General features: G+C 46.4%; 1 protein-coding gene across 5 annotated transcripts in view; it reads left to right on the plus strand.

Annotated features, from left to right (window-relative positions):
- The window catches only part of LOC108625177 (serine/threonine-protein phosphatase 4 regulatory subunit 1), a 129339-nt gene that overhangs the window by 39362 nt on the left and 72496 nt on the right, over window positions 1-17481 (plus strand). Inside the window, exon 1 of one of the 5 annotated variants that reach the window (XM_026813662.1) lies at window positions 6763-9750. The exons of 3 other annotated variants lie outside the window; for them this stretch is intronic. The gene's annotated coding sequence lies outside the window, so the exon portion shown is untranslated. Of the gene's footprint in view, window positions 1-6762; window positions 9751-17481 lie in introns of those variants that run through there. One more of the 5 variants, XM_026813664.1, reaches the window with a different exon arrangement.

Here is a 17481-nt window from a genome sequence, read left to right on the forward strand (position 1 = left end):
CGTTATAACTCGTACCTGATAGTCCATTCAATATTTTCATTTACGCCGTCTTTCTCGCCGATTGCAACGTCTTGCGTCACACCGAGCAATTCGTTTAACTCGCGGCAGGCCTGCCTGTAGGGTCTACTTTGGGTAAAACCAGAGACGCGCCAGTGTAATTTCAGGGTGCTTGTTCGTTCACGATTAACATCAGCGTGTGTGTGTACGCGTGTATCTAGCGAACGCGTGGGCGTCTGCGTCATTTTGGACGCAACAATCAGTCCTTCTCTCTTCATCCGCTTCACTTTCTTTTGCGCGTCTAAAACGTTCCTCCGTCATACCGTATCATGGCCTCGTACACCCCGCGTATGACATACATTCGAACTGGCAGATTAGACTGCGAATCTTTAGAAATTGCGGAGAGAGATATAAAATGTAAAAGGAATCTCGTATCTGGAAAATGTTTTTACATAGAAAAGTGTGAATCTTCACTCTTTTTATTGACATTCTATTTAGTGAACAACATTCAAATTACAGATGTAGACGAATTCTGAATAAATGATCCTCAATGTACAGTGGGTAAGTCCTGTACATGTACACTGAAGATACGAGAGGGAACTTTCGTCTCTGCATTTCCATGTTCTGCAAAAGAAATTCGCGAGAAATTCAACGTTCCCTGAGAATGAGGCACGCGTTGATTCGAGCGAAAAGAATTCACGCAGAAAATACCACGTGTTTGTTCGATGAATCGGAAAAATTCCAATAACGCGTTAGAGATCCTGACTCACGCGTCGCGACCTCGTCAACCGAAGCGTTATGAGTCGAAACCAAAGAGCAAAGAGAGGCCACTACGGCGATGCATTCTTTCCGATTTTTCGTTGTTCGTTCGCGAATCAAAATTGGCTGCTCGCGATCTTCAACCGTTTGCCAGTCGTGGAACTCACCCGATAAAAGCTTAAAGCACATGTCGGATTCGTTAACCGGATGGTCGCTATCGCCGCCGCTGCCGCTTGTGAATGAATTCGTTATCTGAGAAGACGGTCGCGACCCTCCGTGCTACGTGTATCGTATCGTGTAAGGTCAGCCTGGTCACGAGCGCACGAAACGCAATGGGGAATGAGGCCAAAATTACATGCTGATAAGCGAATCGATCTGTGTGTCTGTAACGTTTTCAGTCACAGTTTTAAAAGTCGCAGCGTGTGTGCAGTCCTGTCAAAAATGGAACCCAAACCGTACGGCATAGTTAATGATAGCTCAGTTGCACGCTAATTTTATCGACTTAAAATGATGCGAATTAATTTCTTAGATACGAGTACGAATATATGATAATGCTCGAAGATTAATCCTGACAATGAAGGGATTACGAATTATTAATATTATACATGCATGTCTGATTTTCTGAAAGTTTGAATCGGGGACACATGTATTTCGTACGCCAGTTGTACGCGCGTCTGTTACGAATTTCGCGACCTCAGGGAATGTTTTCACGAGGAGCACGCGTGTGCGTGCGTAGGCCACCGCTGCGTTACTTTACGGCTTTACGGCCTGCTCTCTCTCGCGAGCCCGCGGTTCAATGTCACCAGAAGCAGTCAACAACAATGTGTAACCGCTAAAAATACTCTCTTTCTTTTCTCTCCCTCTCTCTTTCTCGGGCGCCCTCCACGCTGCTCTCCGCCCGTTCATGACTTTTCATCGTCCACTTATTTTTTTGTTCGTGACACCACCGAGGAGCTACTATTAAATAGTGGCAGCGCCCGTGTAATCCTTGGGACAGCGAATGGGACCCAATGGTGTTTAAAACACAGTAAAATTTGTAGCTGACATCTGGAGCTACAATTTTTATCCGAAGCATTTTTCGCTAGGATGAAAATTTTTTTGCAATTAATATTTTTCTTCATTACTCTTCGACAAAACATTTAAGGGGTAGTGGTTTCTTTTTAATTTCTTATTTCGGTGGCAATATATTCTAGAGAGCGTCAAAGATTACAGACTTTTTCTTGCGACATAAAATCCTATAAGGCTGAAACTCTTTAGTAATCTCTTCTTGGTATCACCACCAAGAGAATTCGAGAGGACCGACTTTACCGTCGCCTTGAGTAGCCACTGTGTGCAGTAGTACATAGCTTCTCTTTACAAAACTTCTTAGCACGTTTAAGTTTCTTCTCATTATTCAAATTATTCCTCTCTTTGATAAAAATATTTCATTCAATTTAGCTCATTACGCTTGCCATCGAAAATCTACCGCGTAGAGCTCTTTCAATCTTGCACCTTTTTCGCGAGTAATCAACGAGGTGATGATGTTGTTCCACGGAACAGACGTAAGTGTTAACGTCACAGAACGCGGCAGTCGCGTAACAATAGCTACACGGCAACTAGCTGATAAGAAAGATCATTGGAAACGGACGTCAGCGACGTTATCAATTCTTCTGGTTTCTGCGTTCTGGCTGCGATATGATTCACGAGAGTTCGCGGATGACAATTCGGAGGTGGATCAGTGGGCTGTTCTAGGCGCCTATAGATTGCGAATTTTCTGAATCATAGCGCTACACCGGAATCGAATTCATCATCCTCATCGTCATCGTTCTTGATTCATCAGCAGTATTAAGTTCCAGTTTTCTAAGCCAATAGCTTTCGTTGATTTACCGAGAATCATTACTCGCGAATTCGTTGAGATTATTACCTATTGTAAACATGTCGGCAGAATGGGATCTTGAGAAAATTCGTGAGTCATTCGGGCTATCTACGGACAAACCGGTTTTTTGCGCTGCGACAAATTGTGACTCTGACGTTCGCGTGACGAATGTCGAATGAGTTAAGTCTTGAACCGCATCTCTAGATTTTAAGGTAGATGACAATTTGATCAATTTTCCTTTCTTTAATACTGTGTTAACAGTAGAGCTACTTCGTTTCTAACTATTTCTAATAAGTTTCCCATCAAGTGAAAAAATGAAAATAGCCATATGACGTTTCACTATAATTATACATTTATTATTTTAGTACAGAAATAAAAACGTAAAGTGAATCCTTTGAAATCGAGTCAGACAGTGTTGAAACTATCGTTTCCGTTTAATTTTTCGGATGTTTATTATCATTGATCCACGCGACTACAATTGGCAGTGTTTGAAAGCGAAATCAGAGGGTATTTACCCTATCGTCAGACAATTTCTCAGCGATTATTGTAAGGAGTGCTTAAGCGAATTTTGAAACAAAATCCAGTTGAATGAGAATGCTACCGAGTTGATCCGCGCCTACAACTCCTCTTAAAGTCTCTCTGTCCTTCTCTCGCTCCTTTCTGTCTTCCTCTCTCACTCTCTCTCTCTATGTGCAGGAACATCGAGCTAACTCGCGGTAAGTTTGTCCGCCGGCTGGCTTAATTGCTAATTAATTCTAATTGATAATTCCCTCGATAGTGTTAGGGAAGTAATCTCAAAGCATGTTTACGCATTTCCGACGAGGAATCGTCGTCTCCTCTTCTCACGTCTCAGACCTCTGTCTCTCGTTCCTCACCACGTCTTCTCTTTGATCGCCACTTTCTCTCTATCTCCTTGATTCTTCTACGATGCTGGAAAATTATCAATTTTTAAAAAGTCTACATGCGTCAGTGCCCATGTACGTATGCGTAAATCATTTAATCAACGAGGATTTCATTATTTCACGAATTGATACAAAACGTCGTAAAATTAAAATTACTCCGTGACTCGTGACTCCGGTGGGTCGTAGGGGGACGAAGAGGGATGCGTTTACAGGATTTATTCACCGCATTGATAACGCGTCATATACGTATATCCGACTTTATTGCTTCCTACTCGATGCCAATTTAACGTTCAATCGCGTAATGGACTCAAAATTGCTATCTGTCACGCGAACAGTAACTCTCGCGCGGTTGAAATAAAATTTCCGTCCAGGCGATACTGTAACGAGAATCCGTGCACATCATCGTACCGTCGCACGGAACACGATTTCATCTATCCAATCGGTGACGATAAAAAGGAACAGCGTAGTATTTTTTTTTTCAAACAGCAATACAACAACGCGGCGAGCTAAAACAAATATTTGTACACTGGAGTACGGCCAAATCGTGAAAAACTATGGAAGACGGGAGATGCTCGCGTAACTCCTGCTACGTCCACCGGCAGTAAGTCGTAAAACATTCCGTGCTCGATAATCGACGCCGATACTAAAAAGATTGCACCGAAAAAATGAATAGGGTTGTGTCACTTTATTTCTCTTATTATTTTTCACTGTCGCGGCAACGTGCTGGGCGACGCGCTCGCCAGATTTTATTTTCCTTCCTGGTCTGTTGTACGATCTCACATCTCGTGGATATATCACGTTCCGAAAAATAGGCGGTTCGGCAGAAACCACGCGTGACGTTCGCGGACACGTGAGGAAACTGCAACGTAAACGTCACACGCGTCACGTGACCTATCTACGTAGAAACTAAGCTCCCGTGGTCGTTCAACGACGACAACGGGAATAAACGCGCAAAAACGCAGCGGGGAAACGATAGCAGCAGCGACGGCGCGTGTTGCGTGGCAGCGTTCCCTTCCTGAACGAAACGTTGGTGACGCGTTATCAGTGAACGTCATCGATAGGTAACCGATGATCGGTCACTGGAACGCGAAAATCAATATGTCGTTATGGAAAATTATTCCCAACGATACGCGAAAGTTGTCGACCGATTCAAAGGTTTCGCCGAGGCGGAACACCGTCGGTGTTCCGCTAATGAAATCGATCGTCGTGAATGAAATGCTGCATCGTCGCGACGTCAAGCGCCACGTGACTCGTACGTTTGTTTAGGTGCGCGGCTCTCGTGTGTGCAAAATTGAACGTACACGGAAATGCATACATATGTGCATGTATATATAGCATACGTATATGGATGGATGCCGGGCCGTTCGAGGTCGTTCCTCGACGACATTGAACGATAACATAATAAAACGTTTGCCCAGTTTTCATTTTCGCGTCAGTCGTACGCTAATGTGTAGCACTCGAGTTCCCGTCTGGTTGCGAAGTTTAATTACACACGATCTTGGACGATGTCTACGTCGCGATCGCGATAAAAGGATATTTATCGAACCGGGAGATCGAGATAAACGGTGATACGGTGCAAATTGGAGTTAAATGCCAATAGTAATCACGTAACTTCGCGTAAGTGTTCAGATTTGTACGTGATCGCGATATGTATTGACAGTTTGGTGTCAGTTAAGTTGGAGGAGAGACTGAAAACGATATCGTCGATAGTATGCATCGAGCGCGAGGCTCTTTATCGTTCGCGAGCGCGTGGAGGAAAGCTTTCAACGCGTCGCGTGTTCTCACGGCTAGGCTGCCAGTCCAGAGGCCACGAACAAATCTAATTGGCTGCCACGAGCTTGTTGGTACGGCTCATTCTAGAAAACGGAGCGGTACGTGTATTGTTAGCTGGTATCTCTCTCTCTCTTTCTCTAATTCTCTCGACGTAGAGTACAGTGGCGCGCGAAAATGCACACGCGAAACGAATGGTCATCGTCAGCGAGCCTAGTGTCCTACACAATTTCTCTGTGTGTCCCTTCGTTCAAACGCTTGTATCACAAGGAATGTCGACGAGCGGTGCGTTATTTCTGACGCGTATCTATTCTGTGACAATCGCGAACGTACCGAGCGAAGGCGTTCCTTTAATATGATCCTCGCACCACCATACAGATCTCGACCGCTTTATCCCGGTTTAATCGGGAGCATATCGTTTGACGCTTGATGTTGACGCTACTTTTAGAACGGCCGTGGTCTATTCTTTGCCTCTTATTGTCTCTAATTGAGCCAACATCATACCGCTTCGTTCCGAGACGAAATAACTGAAATATTTTCGGAAGGCAGTAGCTTTTTTCAATGGATTACCGCGCGTTCAACGTCACCGATTACGACGATTAAGTTTGACAGGGATGCAGAATTGTAATTTCGCGTACGTTTTATTGCTGAATCATTAATGACAGCCACGGTCCGTGGCGTTCGATATGCCAGGCATTCATAACGGAAGCGAGAGGTCCACGCGCGTAACAACACTAACAACGTAACAGTACCGGCAGCATAGAAAATACGATTTTCCGCATAGCTTGGAATTCGTTGCACTCGTTCCGCGACACGCGCGCACGTTTTTCAGACAAACGGATCGGATGGTCGGGATCGGAATCGAGATATCTGTACGATCTGGAAGTGCATTAAAGCCCACGGCGCATGGGGTACAAATTTTTCGAAATGCCGGAGGAGAAGTCTCACGTGACAGCCCGTACCGGTGGAATTCGAGCGACCTGTACCACATCATTTTCCATGTATACAGCGCACGAGGGCCATGTCATGTAGCTCCTGTCGCTCCATCCACCCTGTGCGTGTGCCTGCGTGTTACGACGATTTTTATCACGCGCACGCACACTGGCACGCATACGGGCCAGTACTGCGCCACCCCGAATACCGGATGTGACGACACTCCACGCACTTGGCCCGACGCACTCTTGAGATGTCTCTCCTCCTTCTCTATCCCGTCGCTCTATTTCTCTCTTTCTCTCGTATGTTTCTTTTTTCTTCAGTTTCTTCCTCCCTTTCGCGTCGCCGTTCCCCTCGACCCTTCTCATTATTTCTCTTTCCCGCTCACGGCAGCATGTACCGCTCGGTTCGCTCTAAGCGGACTCCCTCTGCTCCGTGCTACCCCCACCGCATCCGTTGCCTCCCCTCCTTAACGGGGCGCTATTTACCCTCGCAGTTTCGGCGACGGCCGAGCGCGGCGCTGGACACTCTTGCGTCGCATCTCGTTCGCCGTGTCGTGTCGACGCGCACGGCGTTGAACTCGCGCTAGAGCGCACAGTCCCACGCGGATCTTCGCGCGTGTCCGCTACCGTTAAGTGTCATCGCGAATATTTTTATTCGGTTTCCGCGCGACGTATTTCTCTATTTCTGTTGTTAAACGACGACGACGACGACGACAACTTCGAATCACCGGTGTCGCGGCCGCGAGCGCGTTTGTGTCCCCGTACTTACGTACGTGTACACGCTGTCGCGCGTGTGCGAGCGAAACGAGCCGTCAACGGGAAAGGAAAAAGGACGATAAATACGACAGAGGAAGAGAAAGAGAAAACAACATGCTCGTGGCCATTTTAACTGCGCCGTACGCTAACCCGGGCCACCCAGTGTGTAGAATACGAGAGCCAGAGAACTGCCGCCGCCGCCGCCGCCGCTCTCTCCTTAGGCTTAAACTGCGTCTCTCGCGTGCGCGCTTTGCTTCTGCGCACGCGAAGCGGTACATGTTTTCTCACTTACACAGGCTCGCGCGAGAACCTCGCGACGCTCGCGTATTACGCACACTTTCTCGTATCCAACCGAGTTGTTTGTCGCGCTCGGGACGTCTTTCGTCACGATCCAAAGCCGAGTCGGAGAAAATTGACAGCGATACTGAGACGCACGAGGATCGCGTTATACAACGACGACACGATGTTGTATCCCGGACCGTTGAACGTTTTGTTGTTTCGCAACGGGAAACGCGGCAGTCGGAGTGGTGAGAAATCGGGAACACACCGTAGGAACGGACTGTATCACGGAAACAGTGGCGAGGAATTCCCCGTGGGAACGAGCGCGACGTTGATAACAAAGAGGCGACTAATCGGAATTGGAGAGCGAGGAAATTTGTTCAGCCGGTAGCAGCGGGCTTGACAGCGACCGGGGTTACTCTACGATAACCCGCACGGAAGAATCGGGACGCGATGGAATAATTGCCAGCGAGTAAAGGCGACGAGAAAATAAACGGCAGCGGAGGTGAGGAATCGTTGTAAACAGACTGACGGAGCGGCAAGCGGTTCACGAGGGATGAAGTATCGGACGGTGTTGGTGGTAACGTTTCGCGAACCGGAACAGCGTGGCGCAACAACAATGGCAAACAGCGAAAGGACCGAAAACGTAAGTCGTACGTATGGAAAGAGGTTGAAGGCGTGTGAAGTGGGGATAAGGAAAGTTCGACGTCCGAGGGCAGCGGCGGGACACAGAGAGAAAGAAAAGTTATCGTGCGCGCGACGTAGGTACGAATGAAGAGAACCGCGTGACTCGGAATCTGCGCAGTAAATCGCGTTCACGTGAAACGCGGCCCCGAAGTCGCGCCGCGGAATTTCGCGGCGGCCCGAGAACAACCAACCAGCCAGCCAGCAAACCATTCGTCACGAGGAGGAGGAAAGCTTTGAAACTTGATCGTGTATCGCGAATATAACTGGCCGACCCGTTTCGCTCTTTTTTACTCTCGTCTTTAACCGTTCTTGCCATTCTGTTTTCTAATCCGATCGCTTCTCGTTCGATGGCTCACTCTCCGGTCCGCGTTTTAGCCTTCGTTTCGTCGGCCGAAGCCCCTTCTGGGAAAGACGTGGGCGACATGGTGGCTTACGTAATGCCACGAGCGATAAGACGGATAACGCCGCCGCGCGCGCGGCGGTTTCGAGCCTGCCACCGATGCGGCGCCTCTATTTTCAAACGCACGACTCACTGCTTGCCGCCTAACCGTCCGCGACGTAACACACCCGAAAATCTATCCAGACCGATAAAAATATAACGAGGTGACAGACTCTTCCTATCGCGTTCGTCGTGAAAACATGTGCCCGTTATGGACTTACACGAACCGTTTAAAGATGATGTTTTCGGTCGATCAACAAATTACGGAACAGAATCCGACCACGATCACTGTTGCCTTTGTGTGCTTTGTAATCGAGAAGAAGCTTTTGCGACGTTCGAAATTCTATCCACGCGTGGAGGGCGCGTGGCACCGCCTACGGACCGTCTTCTCGAATCGCTGCCTTCCGATCGATCGCCGATGTTCGCCAAGGTGAAACGACTCGAGTGGCGAGAGTTCTTTCTCCTACCAGTGACCTATTCGTCGACACGGGCCAACGATATTATAGGATGTGACAATAAACTTTATTAAGAAACGTGATTCTGTTCGCGTATTTCGTTCATCGGTTCGATTCTAATCCGTACCGATTCGTCGTCCTTCTGAATAAAACTAGGAGAACGCCATCAAATAGCCACGTGGTGCCGGTTGACGTCCGAAATCTGCACGGGCGCGGACCGTGATAACGCATAGAAGAGGAGCGGCGTTAGTCACCGGCCGACTATGCGATAGCCAGTACGATATTAAAATCGTGCAACGTTTTGCAATTCACGCCCGAGCTCCAACGGGACGTTCCGCTTCTCACGTGGCCTGTTATATATAGTAGAAATCCACCGCTTTGACTCTTGCTGCTCTACTGAGATTCCCGTCATACGTTTGTATGTATATCTCGGACACCCGACGTGTCCATCGTTTTTATCTGAATTGGAGATTCACTATACGACAGCCGCTTCTCTCTCCGTGACTCGCGTGTGTCGCGTCAAAGGAGGATCGATGGAATCCATCAATACGCGTTGAAAATTCTTTTCCGCGGTGAACAGCACCGACGATCGGCGGATAAAAAAAAGACTTCGGCTGCTGAAGAGTGGCTACGATCCCGTGGTGGGGGACCTCACTCCGCATGGTGGACGCGCAAGATGGCGGTCCGGGTTACAACAGAGGACACGTGAAGTTCGCGTTGCCTCGTCGAAAAACGCTCGCAACAATGACACGTGGTTCGTTTAAACGATTCTCGTTCGATCGTCGTCTCGCGTTCCTCGCGATCGATCGCCGAACCGACGCAGCTTCTTCGCCGGACAGTTTCGTCTTTACTCGGAATGCCCCCGTTCCTGTCGACGGCTTGTGTCATTCAGAATATGGAACGAACTCGCAACGGGGTAAGTTGATTGCAGCATTTGATTTCCGAAATTCTGATACGGTTAGTTGTGTCGTGGACCTTGGCTAACCGGCTGAATCGGGTCTAGGGCAGATCGGTTCTATGAACTTGAGACCTGAATACAAACTCTCGGTATTACGTCCATCTAAAAGGTATCCGCAATATTTGCCGGATGTTGCGAGTAATTATGCTTTATTAAACAGAAACGAATTTATTTGATATTTTATTTTATTGATATTTAAGGTTTGATGATTCATGCATGAATATCTGCAGACTGGAGATTTTTACTTGAATAACTAGAAGAAAATAATTAATCCAGTAGATATGATATTTTATGTTCTAAAATATGCGACATAGCGTAACTTTTTATTTGTCCCAGAAAGTATTCATCCAAATTTTATCTTTATATTGCGTAACAGGAATATTATCCAAATATTTGCAATATTCATAGCTTCTAATCAGGAGCGGACTATATAAAAGTCATTACTCGGACGAAGCAGTCGTTGCTTAAGCTGGAAACAGCGTCCAACAACGATTTGTCTGAGGAAGTAACACAGAGTAACGTTGGTTAGCAAAGCAATAACGCGTTACTAAGTTCCATATGCAGTGCCTAAGAAACTCGTACTGCACTCGTAATTACCGGTTCACCACTTCGTGGTTCCGTTCGTTTACATTTTCCTGTAATTAGAATTCTCATCCCTGTACCGTGTTGCTCCCCGGCAACTACCGAACGAGCGTCAGTGTCTGTTGCAACGTTTCACGACGTAGTTTAGAGACGCCGGCTGTTTTTTAACCTTTCGTTTACCGCGAGACATTTCCCCCGATCCAGAGTAGATCCGGTTCGTACTTAATTTTATCGATCCTCACCCCTTTTGCTCCGTTGTATACACGATCGCAGACGGAATCACGGACGTGACGGGTCAGACGCGTCTGGTTCGAATTCACGTTTCGACCTGTCGCGACCAGTCTGGGCCACCCTGGGTTTCAAGGAAACTGGTACAACTAAAGTACTTGGTCGGTCGAAGAAGATCGGCGCAACCGTTTCACCTCTCGCGCTGATTTTCATTTCAATGCGTCGCGAAATTGTTTGCTCGGGACGTTGAAGAGGAGCGCGTTGACGGAAAGTTAAAGATATCTCGTACTCGGAACCAACCAACCAACCAACCAACCAACCTGTTTTCGAACTTTCTAACGAGGAGAGAGGAGGGAGTCATCGCACCCTTTCCACTTCCTTCGATCGTACCTTACAAGATTTAAAACGTTCGCCGCGAAATAAAACGAAGCAACGTGTCGGTACCTACAGCGCGGATGTACGCACATCGTTCACGGAACCGACGGATGCAAAAATGGGTAACGATATTACGTGCTTAAGGGCGAATACAGAAGGGGTGTGCCTGAGAGCGATCGCTGTCGGAAGCTGTAATGGAGATTGATAGCTGCCGCCGCGGAAAAGTCGATGTTGCGAAAATAAATTAGTATTTGGAAGGAGGGATGGTTCGGGCCTAAAATATTGAAATCGGTGATGGAATAGTTATCGTGTCTTACTTCCTCCACCGCCCCGTTCCTCTCGTGATAGCGCGTAGCCCGTTCTAATTCGACCCACGTTCGTTCCGTTATCGAAAATCCCAGGATTTGTACGAAACAATTCTAGTTTCGATGCCGATAACGCGTTTCAAATTGCGAAGCGAGACAATCGAGGCAATCGTCGCGTTCCAGAAAGAATGCAAACCGAATCGTTTAATTAATCAACAGTTTAGAAAATCATGATTATTTTTTACTATCTCTTTACTTCTTTCACATCCAAATTATTAATTTCACAGTCGAACATAAAATTGATATATTTAATTGTGTCATTGCTATCATATAGCTCGCCATTTAATTTTAGATTAGCATTTTTATATGAGTGCATAATAAACGACTGATATTAAGATATGTTAATATCGCGTGTATCCTTGTTTTCTTTATATATTCAAAAATGGGCGCGTTAAAATAATTTACGTACGAAAAAAACAGTAATTCAGTCGGTAATGGCACGTTAATAGCTATCGGTGACAATAAACAAGAAAGGCTGAAACGTGAGCGAACCACGGAACGCGGTCAGGTGGGCGAGCCACATTTGGTTACTACCACAATTATACATCGACGTTACACCATTGTTTTACGTTCTCACGTAGGCAGCTCCTCCGTATCCACCGAGCTAAGGGTTGATTTTTCTCAAAACTTATTGTCAAGTAGTATTTCACCACGAACTCCGTCGAGTTCAACGAGCGGACGAATAAAAAGAGAAGAGCGAGAGTCAGAGTGCGACAGCTGGTACACGTGGCCTGATACACTTTCGCTCGGACTACATCGACGTTTTGTGAGACAATTATTTTCGTTTTCACGTAAAGATTGTTACGTATTTCGGGACCGCGGTCGGTAGAACGCCTACCACATGACGCTTCATTTATGGCTCGCGTGTCTTAATCTTAATGAGACTGCGTTACCTTGCCTCGCGTTTCTCAGCGATGAAACACGCGCGTGAACGACCCACTCCTTCCGCGTGTAGGCGCCCGGGATCTTTCAACGGCTCATTATGATTTATAATTTGTCAAGTATAGCCGCGCGATCGTTCGATCATCGAACCGTTTAAAGAATCGATACAGGCATTAATAAGAAATTCGTGACACCTCGGAGGCGAGTAGAATTTCGCTGTTATCTTATAAATTCGATATTTTTTTTATTAAGTATACACGTGAGTAATATATGTTTGGTGAATATTTTTACTGTTCGCTTTTCGGTAAAGGCTCAGCTACGTAGTCGAGTCTTCGTCGTCGAGATCGATGCAGATACACAGCAAATTCGAAGGAAACCCAACGAGGGTGCAGGTGGCTCGTATGTCAAGAAGATGAAGTCTCTCGTCTTGGAACAATAGGCTATGACGTGAGCGCCAGGAAGCATACATGTCTTACTTCCGGTGACTCGCCGTCTAATTGATTCTCAACCCTCTTGTTCGGTTAACGTCGTCTATCGGAGTTGCGTTCTCCGGTGTCGCATCGCTTTTGTCGCTGGATTGCCAAGCCGTTCGTGCGCGCGTCGCCTCGCCTCGTCTCGTCTCGTCTCGTCCGCGTGTCGCTTACCTCGACGTCGACGGAACGATTCACGAAAAGTCGTAAAACGCTGGATGGTATATATACCTACCTACTCCGTGCGCGGGCAAATTTTAATGCAGACACAAAATGCGAGAGGGAGAGAGAGAGCCTAAGCTAGCTAAAGGCACCTTCCTACCTTTCACGACCGATTTAAGATACGCCGACGTTTCGTACCACCGGATGACGACGTTTTCTTTGAACTTAGACTGCCGTGAAATATTCACCTCCCGTGTAATATTCAACAACGTGTCGTAAATTTCGCGTGCGCCGCAAAAATTGGCATCCTTGCACGAGAAGTCCTTGTGCCGCGAGTTCTAAAACCGACATACTGCGCGTTGTTCGTCGTTGTTTAAAGAAAAGAGGAGTGCCGATCGGAAACGTCGCACATCCTCGTTATTATAGAATATTACTCAATCTTTCTCCGAAATAACTTACTATTTGACGATTGCATCATTCTACTTTAGATTCTAAATATATATTTCATAGTACGGCCACGGGTCAACGTTGTTCCGTAATCAAAAACGAAGTCTCTTTAAATGATATCAAATTTATTTTTAAATCCACATATTTCCGCTGTTCAGATTTAATTACCGCCGACCGGCGGTATTCTTTATTATTTCATTCGACAGATTGTATCTTGGATAAAACGATTTGCTTAAATCCTTGATACTGTCGGATCTCGAATTTATTAAAATCGCCTCTTCGTTCTCATTTACTTTATGATAGCCAATCTACAATTTAAATAATTTAAATATTTTAAATTGTAGTATTTACATTTTAACAAAACAACGAACTGTTTGCATGAACAATAGAATTCACGTTGTCTAAAATTTACAGTATCAATTTTTAAAATCCTGAGAGAGACGATGTTTAATTATAAATTGTGGCACATTGAAATTTGAAACGCACTGAGAGTTGACCAAAATCACAGTACGCCAAATACAAAGCGAGTGCGATAAGCGCGACACACAGGGGGTAGTAGAAATTCGGCCGATAAGCCCGTGAAAAGAGAAAGCGAAGAGGGAGGAGGGCGGTTTCGTGGCCGATCGAAAGGCCTGGCGATCGCGAGCAGCGGCGGTCGAGGGGCTTACGGGGGTTTGTTTTGGTGCGTGACTATCGGGAAAGGGTGCGTGGCCCGCTCCCGCAGTCCGTGCCAGTCACGCAACTGCACTCTCACCTACACACCGTCGCTGCGCCGTTGAGTACATGTGCGCGCGTAGATGCAAAACGCGCTGCGTGCACGCAGTCTGCCTCCTACAGTCTGTGCGAAAGATAGAGTACCGATAGTGGCGATTCGCCGTGGCTAGCCGTGATTTAGGGGTCGCTATGGCGCCCGCGATTCAGAAACAAGGGTTCGTTGCACCCGTTCGCGACTTCCGACCCGCGTTACCGATCGTTACTCTAAAAGCCCTGTCAGCGTGATTACGAAAATTTGGCGAACTGGTTGACAGGGTAAATACCTACTTAAAAGAAGATCTCTTAGTTGCGAACATTGTTCACGGCGGTGACTCCGTGACGTCTTGGCGAGCCAAGCGTTCGTGACGAAGGAGGAACGGTGCTCCGATTCGAATCAGCTAGCTCGAAAAATGTATGCGATAAACGGGCCGCGATGTGCGTAACGGACAGCGCGGCGGGTCGCCGTCAAGTGGCAGATTGTAAACATCCGGTAGTCGATGGAAATCCGGCTGCAGTAGTGACGACTGAGGTTCAACCTACCGAGTGCAGCGTACCAGTGCAGCATAGTAGATACACGTCGTTGTCTGATTGCGTGCGGGTCCATGTATTCACGTTTCGTTGATTTTCCGATTCAAAATGGATAGAAGGCGGCACGTTTTCCTATCTCACGTGTGATCCGCGTCGACGGCTTCTTTTGTGCAAAGTTGTGCGTAAAATTTCGCGCGCTCACGTGATCGTGGCAGCCCCGCGGATAAGGACGAACAAGGGAAACGGGCGTGATCTGAGAATCTCGGTACAGTTCGTTCATCGAATCTCACTCGAAGCTGATCGTTAAGTATAAAGTATTCTCCATATTGAGTATGCGAGTGGTGTAGTTGCACGATTGGCTAGACACCAGACAGTATCGGTCAAGTAACCATAGAATGAACGATGGCGCCGTAAACTCGGTTGAGAAACTGGACGATTCTACGAAGTCTGGTCGAAAATATCTCCCCGGCTAACTTAGCCGATATTGTGAAAGCTCACGCTTCCTGCTTGCTGCCTTCTGTTTTCGTGTATCACGTACAAGGTTTACTAAAGATACCTCCATGCTCGAATCGATAACGTGTATAAAAGTATTTACAGAGTAATAAGTATAACGGGTAAAACTGAAATAATTATCCGTTTACCTTTGCTGCGCTCTAAGCATAAGTTTCTTGTTTTTTATTTTTTATATTTGTTTCGTTGTATGAAATCGTAGGAAAATTTGATGATTTAATGGTTACGCAAGTATGTATGAATCTGTGGGGGTGGAGATTTTTACTTGAATAATTAGGAGAAAATAGTGAACCTAATAGATGCAGTACTTTGTGCTAGGAATCGTACAATGTAGCATAACTTTTTATTTTTTCTAGGAGGCACGACTAATGTTTCAAGTTTAATTCATCAACTAATGATTGAATAATACGTTTACAATCAATGTTTTACAAAGTACGATAAAATAAGTACAACTCGTTTAGTTATTGAGATTTTTTTAGACATCAATTATTGATACCATTAATAGTTTTTTTTAAATAGTAATTTAATAGTTTTTCACTAGCTAATTGAATCTTTTAGCATAATTACGTCATGAAATCATGCATGACTCAGTGAAAAATATGATGAACCCTTTTTTAATTACGCCAGTGAGTGAGAATTGGAACATTTACTTACATTCCATAAATAATCGACACATATCGGCTGTCCTTGGCACGGTTATCTACGATATTTTGTACGCATTTTCCGCGTCTTCGTTCTACGTTCGAAACAACCACGCATTTACGAGTCGGCCGTAAACTCAAGGATTCGTGGCTGGCTCCGCGTTTCTACGTTCGCACGGTCTGCGTATCAATGGCGGCTCTGACTTTATCGCACGCCTCTTTACCGATCGCTTCTCTTCCTCCACTTTTACGACTCCGCGCGTTGTTCCCAGATTATTTCATTCCCCCCGAATTAGTCGAAACGCGGACGGAGAATGATTATTCCCGAAGACAATGCGAACGAATTAGGGTTACGGTGTGGGTTTGAACGAAACGGTGGAAGCGTCGTCGTGAAACTGTCGCGTGTTCTCGCTTCGACGCGACGCGGCGGTAGGTTGCCCCCTTAATCGATCGGGTTCGCGGAGACGCTTTCAACGCATAATGAGAAAGCTGCCATCGTGGATGCGGCGCATTGATTTTCAACAGGAAACTAACTTCCACGGTAGAAGCAACAAGTAATTACTTTAAAGAAATTGAATTACACGGACTATATAGCACGCAGCGCGGTGCGCGCGACCACTCGCTTAAGTACACTCACGCTCACTTTAATCGAATCACCGAACATTTTCGTGTAATCAAGATTGTTTGCGCCACGCTACTCATGGGAATTCTTTTCTTTCTTACTCTCTTCTCGTCCTCCGTTTGCACGTAATCTACCTTTTTCGCCACTGCCTTTGATAGAGGGTATTTCATAAAGTTTTTCCAGTTCGCGGTCGCAAGAAAGGGTCTCGGTCATGGGCTCCATAGGTACGTGCCGAGAAAGGAGGGCCACGGTATTCATCCCCTCGTGGAACGAGAGCGAAAGACAGTTTTCGGAGACCCGAAAGACTATCGTGCATAATGTTCCTTCCCGAATGCACACCCCACCTTTTCTACCCTTTGAACTTTTAAGAGACCACTCGACACTCGGAAAGATGCCTCTAAGCGTTCAATGAGACCAATACCATGAGGGTGCGGCTCTTAACAAGGTTATGGGACTCTCTCTCTCTCTCTCTCTCTCTATAATTACGTCATGAAATCATGCATGACTCAGTGAAAAATATGATGAACCCTTTTTTAATTACGCCAGTGAGTGAGAATTGGAACATTTACTTACATTCCATAAATAATCGACACATATCGGCTGTCCTTGGCACGGTTATCTACGATATTTTGTACGCATTTTCCGCGTCTTCGTTCTACGTTCGAAACAACCACGCATTTACGAGTCGGCCGTAAACTCAAGGATTCGTGGCTGGCTCCGCGTTTCTACGTTCGCACGGTCTGCGTATCAATGGCGGCTCTGACTTTATCGCACGCCTCTTTACCGATCGCTTCTCTTCCTCCACTTTTACGACTCCGCGCGTTGTTCCCAGATTATTTCATTCCCCCCGAATTAGTCGAAACGCGGACGGAGAATGATTATTCCCGAAGACAATGCGAACGAATTAGGGTTACGGTGTGGGTTTGAACGAAACGGTGGAAGCGTCGTCGTGAAACTGTCGCGTGTTCTCGCTTCGACGCGACGCGGCGGTAGGTTGCCCCCTTAATCGATCGGGTTCGCGGAGACGCTTTCAACGCATAATGAGAAAGCTGCCATCGTGGATGCGGCGCATTGATTTTCAACAGGAAACTAACTTCCACGGTAGAAGCAACAAGTAATTACTT

Source organism: Ceratina calcarata, unplaced genomic scaffold (assembly GCF_001652005.2).
Source record: "Ceratina calcarata isolate Rehan_Ccalc_2016 unplaced genomic scaffold, ASM165200v1 scaffold35, whole genome shotgun sequence".
Lineage (NCBI taxonomy): Eukaryota > Metazoa > Arthropoda > Insecta > Hymenoptera > Apidae > Ceratina > Ceratina calcarata.